At 44.4% G+C, this 14,815-nt stretch overlaps 1 long non-coding RNA gene across 1 annotated transcript; it reads right to left on the bottom strand.

Moving 5' to 3' along the window:
- Positions 1–12,894: 12,894 nt before the first annotated feature.
- Positions 12,895–13,389, bottom strand: LOC132872100 (uncharacterized). Its single transcript, XR_009651384.1, has 3 exons — positions 13,264–13,389; positions 13,093–13,158; positions 12,895–13,002 (listed from the first exon to the last, which is right to left on the bottom strand). It is a non-coding gene; the product is annotated as an uncharacterized LOC132872100 (long non-coding RNA).
- Between the last annotated feature and the right edge of the window lie 1,426 nt (positions 13,390–14,815).

Raw genomic sequence — 14,815 nt, 5'->3', positions numbered from 1 at the left:
CTAGTATGTATGAACCTATGGCTGTTGCGAAGCAATCGGTGAATGTGGCTCACTGGTTTGACCGTGCGGCCTCGGAATCGGACAGCGACCCGGCCGACTCTGATCGCGGTGACCCAGGACCTCAACAAGACTCGCGCCCAAACGATTTATCCTGGTAATTATGATAAATTCCTACTTTTGTCGTAATACTAAATAAGAGCTCTTTTGAAGAATAATTAAACCGCCCTCCCTAGTGGATATAGGTAACGATTACTGGACAGTGCGCTGGTAGGCCACATTAGCCTGCCATCCGCGGCATTATACTATTTATAGCCGACTCTAAGCGAGGAAATATCCCTTTGTCTCATTTCCACAATGATTGTACAGGATCCTTCAGGATTCTTGACTTGTCAATTGCAAGCAAAAGTAAAAATGTTTACCTCCAATCTTCTCCTTTTTGCTTGAGTGTTGTTGCTCCGTTTCTTCTTTGACTACTTGATTTTGTTTCACATGCACAATCCACTCTCTCTGCCTCTTCTCCTCTTCCAGAAAAAAACAACTCTCTGGCTTCACATGCACAATCCACTCTCTCCGCCTCATCTCCTCTTTGGGGAAAAAGCCAACCCTCTCACTCTGCCTCTTCTCCTTTTTTGGAAAAAGCCAACCTTCTCGCTCTGCCTCTTCTCCTTTTTGGAAAAAGCCAACCCTCTCGCTCTGCCTCTTCTCCTTTTTCAGAAAAAGCCAATCCTCTTGCTCCTCCTCTTCGGGGAAAAAGCCAATCCACTCTCTCTGCCTCTTCTCCTCTCTCGGAAAAAGGTAAAAACTTCTTCCTGAACCGGTCCTGTTGTTAGAGTTCAATGCACAACAATAAGGCATGTTTTTTCTTTGGAAATTCCTGAATGCACGTCTGCACTCAAGCCGAACGGCAATGCAAGTAACGGAAATAGACTCAACTCAAGGGGTTTGTTTGTCTTAAATGATGTCACGTGCCAAGCGGTCACGAAAATCGCTGAACGGAAATTTGCCACGATCCGCACTAACTTATTTTAATTATTATTTATTAACAATACTTCTTGGGACCAGAAGAAAATTACAGAGGGTTTTTTAACAAAGTTTCAGATGTGCATAAATTGAAAACCGTTGCCTATGATCTTTAATATCGCCTGCATGGTTTGGCTCCTGTTGCAACTTGGCCCACGAGGGTAAAAATTTCAACCAAAGACCTTGAAAACTTTTATATTTCCTTTACTTTTCGGTGAAAATTGCCATTCTGTGTTCAAAATAAGATAGTATGTCACCTATGATTTTGGTGTAGAGCAGAGGAAAAAACTGGGTGGGGGTGGGGTGGTTTCTGTTACGCTCAATCCACAGAAATAACATCAGATAGCAAATTATCTCGCAAGCACAGTGATTTTCTAAGATGGACATAGTGCCAAAGATGAAAATGACAACTCCCAATGTGTCGTGTTCTGTGTCAAACGGCTGGCTGGCTGTATTGGAGCGATTGGAGAGCAGCAACTGCAAGTCGTGCGTATTCGTCATTCTAGACGACATGCTTTGCAGGCTGCTTTAGAACATCCCCACACCAAAACTAGCTATGTCAGTATTTACTCACCACGGAAATCAGTTTAACCTTTAACTGAACCACACTCCTATCGGTAATTAAATTTTAACTCTTCATATTAGTGGAACTCCTTTGGCCCACACGAATGGAGCCCCATGGGCATAGTGTATGGATACATAAAGAAACCCATTGAGTTGTTTTCTGATGGTTTTGGGCCTGTGTGTGGCAGGCACACCATGGGAAACCTAACAGCTGAGTAGTGAAAGAAAGAAAGAAAGAAAGAAAGAAAGAAAGAAAGAAAGAAAGAAAGAAAGAAAGAAAGGACAACTTTATTCATCACACACTTGTGAAATTTCCTCTCTACATTGAACCCATTTGAAGCAGTGAACACACATGCGAGCAACGAGCACACATACATACCCAGAACAGTGGGCAGCCATGCTAACAGTGCCCGGGGAGCAGCTGGGAGTTAGGTGCCTCGCTCAAGGGCACCTCAGCCCAAGGCCGTCCCATGTTAACCCTAACCGCATGTCTTTTTGACTGTGGGGGAAACCAGAGCACCCGAAGGAAACCCAGGCAGACACGGGGAGAACGTGCAAACTCCACACAGAAAGGCCCTCGCCAGCCGCTGGGTTCGAACCCAGAACCTTCTTGCTGTGAGGCAACCATGCTAACCACTACACCACCGTGCCGCCCAATGAGTAACCCATCGAGTTGTTTTCTGATGGTTTCGGTCCTGTGTGTGCGTGCCTGCCACCACAGGAAACCCAACAACTAGTGAAGTAGAGTAGTATTCGGGACAGTATAGTAGTGAGTAACTTGTTACTGTTGTCGCCCGACATTTTGTGCAACATAAGGAAACAGTATAGTAACTATAACGGTCGAAAAATAAAATGAAAGAGGCTGGCTATGATATAAGAAAATTCTACACCCCAGAAACAGATGGAAGCGCTGCTTTTAGGCAGTGCCTAAATCTATATATTATTAAATAAGAGTGAGAGAACCGGAGACTCACCTGCAGTGACGTGGAGAAGAAGAGGAAGAAGATAAAAACACACCTGCATTATTAAGCTCTCATGTAAACAGCTCACTAATGTCCACGCTGCAGTAATGACCACAGACACAAAGACACAATCATTTTAAATGCAGCCTTACCCACTCTCTCCCATGCCCCCCCACAGAGCCCACATGTAATGTAGCAATCGTTTTGACTGATTTTTCAAGTGAATTGCTTCAACTTCCTTTGCTATTTCCAATTTCATGTTTCAACACACACTGCATCACACAGTCACATGGTCTCTATGTTGTCAGTAAAGACATTGAGAATGACAGCACTAGCCAAACTACAAACATGGCCAATCAGAACTACAACTCCCAAAGAGCACAGTGCCCCATGTCAACAGCTTATTGAAATCAGCTGTCATTCATTCACAACTCATCAGCCACACTACTTTAGCCTCTCTTTCACACACCTTCAGTGTGAAGTATCGTTCTGTGTTTTCCAGTCCATACCAAGCCTTTCTATCTCTGCCTGACTCTAGTATTTCTGACCCTTGCTATCGCTCTTAGTTTACATTATTTGTCTTTTCTACATTGCACTGTTTGCTGCTCGACCAACCCTTGCCTTCCCTTTGACCAAGCTTCTTGTTTTGCAATTTGGCTTCATTTCAAGTTTGCTCCCCGCTCTCCCCTGCATATACTGTACATCCATAAGTGTCTGCACTGACAGGAAACTTTGCCTATCATGGATGCAGCAGAGGCGGCGAAGCAAACCGCAATGAATGCTCAGGGACGTCTTCGAGGAGAACATCAACAGATGCTTGTAGACCTCAACACCTGGATGGCGCAGCTTGCAGCTGTGATGTCGCAGGCCTTCCTAACATGTCCTGAGGCTTCTCCTAGTTCCACATTACAACTCCCCATTCCGGAGAAAATATGCCAGGAATGGTTGTTCAAAAGAGTGTTTGACTATAAACCCGAGGGAACTGAAGTCGGCAAAAGTCTGCTCACCATCTCACAGGGTTCCTGAGGAATCACTGAATATGCCCTAGACTTCAAAACGCTAGCAGCAGCCAGCGGATGGAATGACCCGGCACTGAAAGTGGTGTTTCGCCAAGGTCTCCGTCCAGAAATTCTCAGTAAACTGGTATGTCATTGCTCATCTCTAATGCTAGGCTCCCTCATTGACTTAGCAATATGACTGGATCATTTGCTGACCGATTGACCCTCGCTCAAGGATAACTCCAAACCAGTCCAGCCCTCTGAGGAGGCTACACCTGTGGAGGTTTCTCACACCCATCTGAAACATGCTGAATGTGAAAGAAGGAGGAAGGAGGGTTTTTGCTTCTTCTGCGGGAGTTCCGAGCACCATATCAACCAATGTCCCATCCACCCATCTCACACCAACCCAGTTAAAAGCCCAGCTCATGCAGTGAGTCCGATGAGCAGATTTAATGCAAAGTTATTTAAAGTACCTGTGTTGTTAAAATTGGTATCCTCCACACACATGCTGTCTGCTTATGTCAACCCAGGGGCAGAGTGGAACTTCATCAACAGCATGATTTTCCAGAATATCGGCCTGCCTACTACCCCTCTGCAGAGTCCATTCAGCATCAGGACCATCGATGTTGGACCAATAGGTGATGGTCTCGTCACCACTCACACCGCTCCCGGTCACATTCAGGTGGGAGCACTCCACTCTGAACTCCTCTCCCTCTGCGTGACCACCACTGTCAATCACGGAATCATTTTTGGTTACCTTTGGTTACAGCTTCATAACCCACTTATCTCATGGCAGAACAAGGAAATTCTCCAGTGATCATCCACCTGTTTTCTGAACTGTCTCTCACGTCCCCAACTCAGTCTTTCCTCCACCACTGTTGAGAGTCCACAATCGGATTCCATGTAGAATGTTCCTGAGTGTTACCTGGACTTGAGAGAGGTCTTTAGCAAGGGGAAAGCCTGCAGGCTACCACCGTGCTGACCTTATGACTGTGCCATCGATTTTCTACCAGGCACATCACCTCCACGTGGTCGCATCTATCCCCTTCCTCTAAAGGAACACTCTGCCATAGAGGGGTACATCCAAGAAGCCCTCAAACAGAGTTATATATGTCCTTCTAAGTCACCAGCATCAGCAGGCTTCTTCATTGTGGAGAAATGAGGTGGTGGCCTCCGGCCATGCATAGACTATAGAAGATTGAACCAAGTCTCTGTCAAGTGTCCCTATCTTCTTCCTCTTGTTCCTTCTGCCCTGGAACAACTTCCATCTGCCAAGATCTTCTCCAAGCTCGACCTACACTTTGCATGCAACCTAATCAGAATTAAGAAAGGCAAGGAATGGCAGACCGCCTTCAGCACAACCGCTGGCCATTCTGAGTACAGGGTAATGACCTATGGCCTTTCTTCAGTGCCAAGCATGTTGCAGTGCTTGATCAATGACGTGCTAAGGGACATGCTAGGCAAGTTTGTGTTTGCATATATCAACAATATCCTGATTTACTCACCCAACAAGAAAAGTCATCTGGAACATGTCAGAGCCATCCTCCAGTGTCTTCTGGCCAATCATCTCTACGTGAAAGCAGGGAAATGTGAATTTCATCAGGATCGAATCTCCTTTTTGGGCTCCATCATCAGTGCAGAAGGAGTCAGCATAGATTTCTCCAAGATAGGTGCAGTCACATCCAGGCCAGCACCCACATCTATATAGGAGCTTCAACGTTTCTTAGGCTTTGCCAACTTCTCCCGTCATTTTATTAGAGGCTTCAGCACAATTGCTGCTTCCCTAATGGGCCTGCTCAAGAAGGGACCCAAGCGTCTTCAATGGAACTCTTTGGCAGAGGAGGCTTTCAATCGGCTCAAGAACACCTTCACTTCTGCCCCTGTCCTACAGCATCCTGACCTGACCAAGCCATTCACGGTCGAAGTTGATGCCTCTGACACGGGAGTAGGAGGAGTCTTGTCTCAACACTTCGGCGAGAAACACAAGCTTCACCCAGTGGCCTTTTTCTCAAATAAACTCACCCCTGCAGAAAGGAATTATGACATCGGTAACAGAGTACTTCAGGTACTTGCCATCAAACTAGCCCTCAAAGAGTGGAGACAGTGGCTGGAGGGAGCCACGCACCCCTTTGTGATACTGACCAATCATAAGAACCTTGAATATCTCAAGAAGGCCGAAAGATTGAACCCATGTCAAGCCAGATGGGCACTCTTCACACATTTTAATTTCACAATACCAAACAATACCAAACCAGATGCCCTGTCTCGCACCTTCAACTCATCACGCCAGGACTCCAAAACTCAACCCATACTCTTGCCCAACTGCTTCATCCAGTCCATGACTTGGGACCTGGATCAAGAGATAAAGAACTCCCAACTGTGGACAAGCCCAATCAATCTTCCACTGGGCCTTCTTGACATCCGGAAATACCTCCAAGGGCGACTCATCACCTGGGCTCACACACCTCCTGCCATGGGACATCCTGGCAGCCAACAAACTCATCAAATGCTCAGGAATGAGTACTGGTGGGAGAACATGCTTACAGAAATTAACCAGTTCATCGCCTCCTGCTCTGAGTGTGCCCAGGCAAAGGTCCCATGAACCCCTCCTGCTGGCAAGCTTTGTGCCCTCCCGATCCCTCAAAGACCCTGGTCCTATCTAGCCATTGATTTTATCACAGACTTACCCCCCTTCCAGGGCAACACCACCATCATGGTGACTATTGACAGTGTCCAAAGCTCTGAAACTCATCTCGTTACCTGCTATCCCCATGGCACTCCAAACAGCTGAACTGCTCTTCCAACAGGTATTCAGGTACTATGGCATCCCTGAGGACATTGTGACCGGGGGCCCCAGTTTATCTCATGCCTATGGACCTGTTTTATGGAACAGTTAGGAGTTTCAGTGAGTCTCACATCTGGGTACCATCCCCAATCTAAAGGCCAAGTGGAACAGGCCAACCAGGAAACTGGATGTTTTTGTGAGAATCTTCTATATGAGGAACCAGGGGACTTGGTCTCGATTCCTTCCGTGGGTCAAGTGTGCTCAAAACTCACTCAAACGCTCTGTGATGCAACTAACACCATTTCAGTGAATACTCGGCTACCAACTGCCCCGGTTCCCTTGGGACGACGCACCATCACAAGCACAAGTTCTGGAGGACTGGTTCTCTCATAGCCAAGCCATATGGGAAGAGGTACGCTAACACAAAGACCATTAACGCCAAATACAAGTAACACATAGGTAAACACAGAAGCAACAATCCAGATTTCTCTCCAGGTGACCAAGTATGGGTGTCCACAAGGAACCTCAGGCAACCCAATACCTGTCGGAAGTTACAGCCACATTATAATCATCTCATCTCATCTCATCTCATTATCTCTAGCCGCTTTATCCTTCTACAGGGTCGCAGGCAAGCTGGAGCCTATCCCAGCTGACTATGGGCGAAAGGCGGGGTACACCCTGGACAAGTCGCCAGGTCATCACAGGGCTGACACATAGACACAGACAACCATTCACATTCATACCTACGGTCAATTTAGAGTCACCAGTTAACCTAACCTGCATGTCTTTGGACTGTGGGGGAATCCGGAGCACCCGGAGGAAACCCACGCGGACACGGGGAGAACATGCAAACTCCGCACAGAAAGGCCCTCGCCGGCCCCGGGGCTCGAACCCAGGACCTTCTTGCTGTGAGGCGACAGCGCTAACCACTACACCACCGTGCCGCCCCATTATAATCATAATAAGTTCAATTTATATAGTGCCTTTCTCAAAACCCAAGGTCGCTTTACAGTGATGGGGAACAAACAAATAAATAAAGTCCACCAAATAGAGGCTAGGATGTCATTCCAATGGTGTAGCAGCCACAGTCCCACCAAAAAGCACATGAAAACAAGTCCCACACTGCCAGCACAGCTGCCATGACACCGCCGGCAACATCACTCGGAACACCACGCCATGGATACACAAAGTGAGCACAAAAGCACCGCCACACAAAGCGCTGGTACCTTCCAAACCACCTACACATCTGCCACGACACCACCGAGCAACATTGCTTGGAACACCACACCAAGCACTAAAGCACAGAGCGCTGGACAACCCTGAGGTTAAAATGAGCAACGAGCTCACTGCAGTCCATAGCTAGGAGCATAGGCATCACCCACAGCGAGCCAAGGCCTGGAGGGAACCAACACCCAAAACTGGGTCCAGAGCTACACCTCAATTGACGGACAAAAACACTCAAACGAAAACAAACATCAAACTACACAAACACAAGAAAATAATCATAATGAATAAAATAAAAGAGAGAAAAATAAATAAAAAAGCCCATTTAAAGTACTTCAGCATATCAGCAATGTCTTGTAGAGTAGAACTTCCCCCTCACAGCCGGATATGTCCCACGTTTCATGTTTCTTGTCTGAAAACTGCAATTCTTGGCCTTCTTGCTGATAATGCTCCAGTCCAAGAGCACCCACCGCTAAGCCTAGAAGGTGAGCCCATCTACCAGGTAAACAGAATAATTGATTCCATATGCAGAAGTCGTCAAGTGGAATATCTGGTAGACGGGGAGGGCTATGGACCTGAGGAATGAAGTTGCGTGGGAGCCAAGGACATTCTGGACCCTCTGCTTAAGCAAGAGTTTCATACACAACACCCTGACAAACCTGTACCTGGGGGAAGAGGGCGCCCTAGGAAGAATTTAGCTCCCAGAGGGAGCTCCTTGAGGGGGGGTTCTGTAGGTAAAGACATTTGAGAATGATAGTGCTAGCCAAACTACAAGCATGGCCACTCAGGACTGCAATTCCCAAAGAGCACAGTGCCCCCTGTCACCAGCTTATTGAAATCAGCTGTCATTCATTCACAACTCATCAGCCACACTACTTTAGCCTCTCTTTCACACACCTTCATTGCAAGGTATCATTCACTACGTTCAGACTGCAACCTGAAACGACCCATATCCGATTTGTTGTGAAATCAGATTTTTTTGTTAGGCCGTTCACATTACCAATTATATGAGACTTGTATGCGATCTCCAATATGAACAGAAAACGACCCAAAAGTGTCCCGCATGCGCAAATTGACACGTAATAAGCACATCTACGTAATACGTAAACAAAAAAAAAAAAAGCGCACTCTTCATGTTTAATGATTTCTTTTTTGTTTGTTTGTTTAATTATCTGGTTAGTGTTAAAGTGTGAGGTCTCGTGTGTGTTTTTGTTTCTGGACTGAAATGAAAACGTGTAGCCTGGTAACGAGGGTTGACTCCTAAATGTCTCTTTAATTTCTATATAAGTGCACTACATGTTACTAGGAAGTAATGGATTTTTAAACTCTATATAGTGCACTCGAGCTTCAGTAGGCAGTCATTTGGGATACGGCCACTGTATTACCAAACTTAATTCAGGCTTAATAATTTGCACATATTTCTCATCTCATCTCATTATCTGTAGCCGCTTTATCCTGTTCTACAGGGTCACAGGCAAGCTGGAGCCTATCCCAGCTGTCTACGAGCGAAAGGCGGGGTACACCCTGGACAAGTCGCCAGGTCATCACAGGGCTGACACATGGACACAGACAACCATTCACACTCACATTCACACCTACGGTCAATTTAGAGTCACCAGTTAACCTAACCTGCATGTCTTTGGACTGCGGGGGAAACCGGAGCACCCGGAAGAAACCCATGCGGACACGGGGAGAACATGCAAACTCCACACAGAAAGGCCCTCGCCGGCCACGGGGATCGAACCCAGGACCTTCTTGCTGTGAGGCGACAGTGCTATCCACTACACCACCGTGCCGCCCTTTGCACATATTTATTTCGTCATATTAATAAACTTTTTCTACATTTTTATAAATATTTATTTAGATTGTTTATAGCCAGCTGAATTCTGCAACTTCTCTCAGCGCTGGCTCAAGGTGCATAAACATCAGTGCAGTTTGCTATGGAGATGAGGCGAGACCTGGCGATGTGGTTTTTGTGGCGGCGGCGGAACTCACACAATAATCTGATTAATGTGGGCAGCAGACTAATGAGACCACAGGTGTCAAATTACTGGAAATTTCCAGAACAATCTTATAATCTTGTAATACAGGATGGTTTAAGTTATAAATCAGTTATAGAAACTGTTTTATTTAATCAGGCTAACAGATCAACATCCATGTCCCTACCAAATCCACCATTAGCTTGATCAATTCTATTAAAGTCTATTTAAATTCTGAAAACTGTATAAATGTTGTTGTTTTCCACCAAAGAGGCGGGATTAGCCAACGCAGAATAGTGACGTTTGTCTCTTGTTGATGACGTGTAGGTCGCATGAATGCGACCTGTCCGGTCAGACTGCAGTCGCATGTGAAAATAACGGATATGCATCGGATTTACGACCACATATCCAAGCGGCCTGGGTCACATGTGAAAAAATCGGATCGGTGTCGTTCAGATTGTCAATAACAAATCGGATACAGGTTGCATGTGGGCAAAAAAATCGGATATGGGTCGTTTCAGGGTGCAGTCTGAACGTAGTCATTGTGTTTTCCAGTCCATACCAAGCCTTTCTATCTCTGCCTGACTCTAGTATTTCTGACCCTTGCTATCTCTCTTTGTTTACATTACTTGTCTTTTATATATTGCCCTGTTTGCCGATCGACCGGCCCTTGCCTGCCCTTTGACCATGCTTCTTATTTTGCGATTTGGGTTTGTTTCAAGTTTGCTCCCCACTTTCCCCTGCACATACATCCGGAAGTGCCTGCAGTGATCTAGATGATCATTGCAGGCACTTACTGATCACATGATAATGTTCTAGAGCGCTGCCTCCCAAAGTGGGGTCAAACAGTTTGATGTATTTTACAGTGATGGAAATCACAACCCACCATTAACCATCAAAGTTTTTATATTGCTGACTGAGTTCTTGCAGTTAGTTCCTGCTTTGACTGATTGTGTCAAATAAGTGGGATAAATCCAAATCTTAATCATGAAAGAGCAATTCACTTGGACCATGGATATTTTGTAAGTGGAAATGTTCATTCATATTTAAAAATATTTCAACAATAATAAAGATTTTCTTGCTCGTTTCAGTGAATGATTCGACTCGTGTAAATAGTCATTTTTTCTGTTGAACTCTGTGTTATGGATAAAAATGCAGAATAAGAAGACAGTCCACAGTGAGCTTTTCAGCTTTTATTATTTATTTATGGAATAGAAATAAACATGCACAAAAATTGTTGCAGGAAAAAACAATGAACACGACTTTATCAACAGCCGTAAGCTTTTCCGCATTTTTACAGGTTTATACGGACCTAAAAAAAATTATATGATTTCAAATATCTTATAACAACTCTGATTCACAATACTGCCTTGCAATCAGATCTGCACAGTTTCATTTTTAGGTTTCTCTTTTTTTTTTTTCCAGCCCAGAAATCACCTCGGTCCCAGCCGAGAGAGAGTTTCTTCAGCTTTAAATGTTTTTCTCAAAGATAACCCATGATATGTACACAGTTTCAGCAGAGAGCATGAAGTTGTATCTCTGGATCAAATCGCTGTTTTAAAGATCGAAAGATGATGCAAAATGTCACTACGCCAAAAAAAAGCTGAATATATAAAGACAATAAAGTCACATTGTTCTTTAGAGAGAGTAAATTTTGATTAGGATACAAAAAAGTTTTTTTTTTCAATGGTAGACACTTTGGAATAATGCAATGCAAAACCCTCATACAGTAAATACAGTAGGGCAAAAAAGTATTTAGTCAGCTACCAATTGTGCAAGTTCACCCACTTAAAAAGATGAGAGAGGCCTGTAATTTTCATCATACGTACACTTCAACTATGAGAGACAGAATGGGGGGAAAGAATCCAGGAAATCACATTGTAGGATTTTTAATGAATTAATTGGTAAATTCCTCGGTAAAATAAATATTTGATCACCTACAAACAAGCAAGATTTCTGGCTCTCACAGACCTGTAACTTCTTTAAGAGGCTCCTCTGTCCTCCACTCGTTACCTGTATTAATGGCACCTGTTTGAACTCGTTATCAGTATAAAAGACACCTGTCCACAACCTCAGTCAGTCACACTCCAAACTCCACTATGGCCAAGACCAAAGAGTTGTCAAAGGACACCAGAAACAAAATTGTAGACCTGCACCAGGCTGGGAAGACTGAATCTGCAATAGGTAAGCAGCTTGGTGTGAAGAAATTGACTGTGGGAGCCATTATTAGAAAATGGAAGACATACAAGACCACTGATAATCTCCCTCGATCTGAGGCTCCACGCAAGATCTCACCCTGTGGGGTCAAAATGATCACAAGAACGGTGAGCAAAAATCCCAGAACCACACGGGGGGACCTAGTGAATGACCTGCAGAGAGCTGGGACCAAAGTAACAAAGGCTACCATCAGTAACACACTACGCTGCCAGGGACTCAAATCCTGCAGTGCCAGACGTGTCCCCCTGCCTAAGCCAGTACATGTCCAGGCCCGTCTGAAGTTTGCTAGAGAGCATTTGGATGATCCAAAAGAGGATTGGGAGAATGTCATATGGTCAGATGAAACCAAAATAGAACTTTTTGGTAAAAACTCAACTTGTCGTGCTTGGAGGAGAAAGAATGCTGAGTTGCATCCAAAGAACACCATACCTACTGTGAAGCATGGGGGTGGAAACATCATGCTTTGGGGCTGTTTTTCTGCAAAGGGACCAGGACGACTGATTCGTGTAAAGGAAAGAATGAATGGGGCCATGTATCGTGAGATTTTGCATGACAACCTCCTTCCACCAGCAAGGGCATTGAAGATGAAACATGGCTGGGTCTTTCAGCATGACAATGATCCCAAACACACCGCCCGGGCAACGAAGGAGTGGCTTCGTAAGAAGCATTTCAAGGTCCTGGAGTGGCCTAGCCAGTCTCCAGATCTCAACCCCATAGAAAATCTTTGGAGGGAGTTGAAAGTCCGTGTTGCCCAGCGACAGCCCCAAAACATCACTGCTCTAGAGGAGATCTGCATGGAGGAATGGGCCAAAATACCAGCAACAGTGTGTGAAAACCTTGTGAAGACTTACAGAAAACGTTTGACCTCTGTCATTGCCAACAAAGGGTACATAACAAAGTATTGAGATGAACTTTTGTTATTGACCAAATACTTATTTTCCACCATAATTTGCAAATAAATTCTTTAAAAATCAGACAATGTGATTTTCTGGATTTTTTTTTTCTCATTCTGTCTCTCATAGTTGAAGTGTACCTATGATGAAAATTACAGGCCTCTCTCATCTTTTTAAGTGGGAGAACTTGCACAATTGGTGACTGACTAAATACTTTTTTGCCCCACTGTATAGCACAGGTGTGTGTGTTAGTTACTTAGTTTTGATGCTGGCATATACTGTTGTATCTCCTGATGCCTCTTGAGTGTGTGCTGCTCTCACAGGGTTGCTGTGGACTACAGTCGAGTACGTCACATCATCCTGCAGAAATACAACATTAACATTTTTACACACACACACACACACACACACATGCACATATAAGGTACACAAATCTAGAATGATACACACCTTTTCTTCTGCTTTCTTGCGTTTAGTTTGTGGATTTATAGCTGTGTACAGAACATCCAAATCATTCTGTAGAAAAAGAAGTTACATGAGACTCTCTCTCTCTCTCTCTCACACACACCCACACCTCAAATGTGATGATCCTGTTATTGGAACATGGATGTGTGTATTCACCTGCTTCTTCTGCTGTGTCCTCTGTCCTGTTTGTCCATCACCGATCTCGGTCTGTCCTCGTCTCTGTGCTACAGAATGAAACCAGACAGAGTGAGACTGCAGAAGTGTGTGTGTGTGTGTGTGTGTGTGTGTGTGTGTGTGTGTGTGTACCTCTGTGTTTCCAGTACATGACTCCTCTGAGTAGCAGCAGCAGCAGCAGAACCCCAACAGCCGTACAGATGATGATGATGTGAGGATTTCGGTTTTGTGGGAGTCTCTGTGTGGAACAGAAGACAAGTGAAAAGGACACATGGAGGTTTGAGTTCTCCATTCTGATTGGTCAGATTAATCAACGGTGCTGAATCAGTTCTGAGCTCTGACTGAAGTGCAACTGAATATCACAGGTTCATATTAATGTGCTCGTTCTAATACGTTATTGTATCTATAGTCACGGCTCATTCCCAGGGTGCAGTCTGGTGGACAGTTCAGATAACCTAAGACTAATTTTAAGCTTTACTTGCTTCACTAACTCACCACCTGGATCATTTTTAGAGCTTATAAAAGTTCTGTATTTATAAAAAGTAGTTTTAAGAGAGAATTCTGTTCCTGGAGATGTTACAAGAACAGGAGAACATCATGAATCTTCATCTGAAATCGACAGACGTTAATGTAGTGTATTGATCAATACCTGTTTCAGAGGGTGCAGATGTTTTGTCATTAACCACTGGGATTAATTTTTTGTTGTTGTGACACCTGCAGAAAGTGAAAGACCAGATAACGGGGATGCAAACAGCGCGCCTTTTGGCGGATGGCGCCTTTTTCATGGCTGAATCACGCAGATCCGAATTTTTTTTTTTTGGGGGGGGCATTGGAGTGTCTGATTATAATTTCAAAGTAAATTCTGTATTAAAATTACTAAATAAGCAAATCAGTGACAGTCCATGAAACAGGAAGTATAAGGATGAGGGAAAAAAACAGTTTAAATCGGGAAGCTGCGCACATTTGTGCAGCCTGAGCGGCAGGACTGCGCAAATGTGCGCAGCTTCCCGATTTAAACTGTTTTTTTCCTCATCCTTATACTTCCTGTTTCATGGACTGTCACGGATTTGCTTATTTAGTAATTTTAATACAGAATTTACTTTGAAATTATAATCAGACACTCCAACACCCCCCCCCCCTAAAAAAAAAATTCGGATCTGCGCGATTCAGCCGTGAAAAAGGCGCCATCCGCCAAAAGGCGCGCTGTTTGCATCCCTGAGATAAAGTTAGTGTGAGATTGTTGCTGTGAGCTGATGTACTAACACACTAACAAACCCTTTTCATTCCAGTGTGTATCAGTGGTGTGTGGTACCTGGTTTGGAATAAAATGTGTGGTTTTAACCCATATTATTTAAAAAAGTCAGACTTTTCTGAAGATAAGACGCTTCTACCAACCATCAAGTATGAATACAGGTCATTTCGTCCAAAGCCTTTTTCATACACCCTATCAACTATTTTATATTTCAGGTATTTGTTTATTCAAAAAAAAGGAGGAATTCTCAATGGAATTTGACCAAAGCAAAACACATTTTTG

Source organism: Neoarius graeffei, chromosome 2, assembly GCF_027579695.1.
Source record: "Neoarius graeffei isolate fNeoGra1 chromosome 2, fNeoGra1.pri, whole genome shotgun sequence".
Classification (NCBI taxonomy): Eukaryota; Metazoa; Chordata; class Actinopteri; order Siluriformes; family Ariidae; genus Neoarius; species Neoarius graeffei.
The sequence above is the reverse complement of the archived record's forward strand: the minus strand, read 5'-3'. Positions and strand labels throughout refer to the sequence as shown.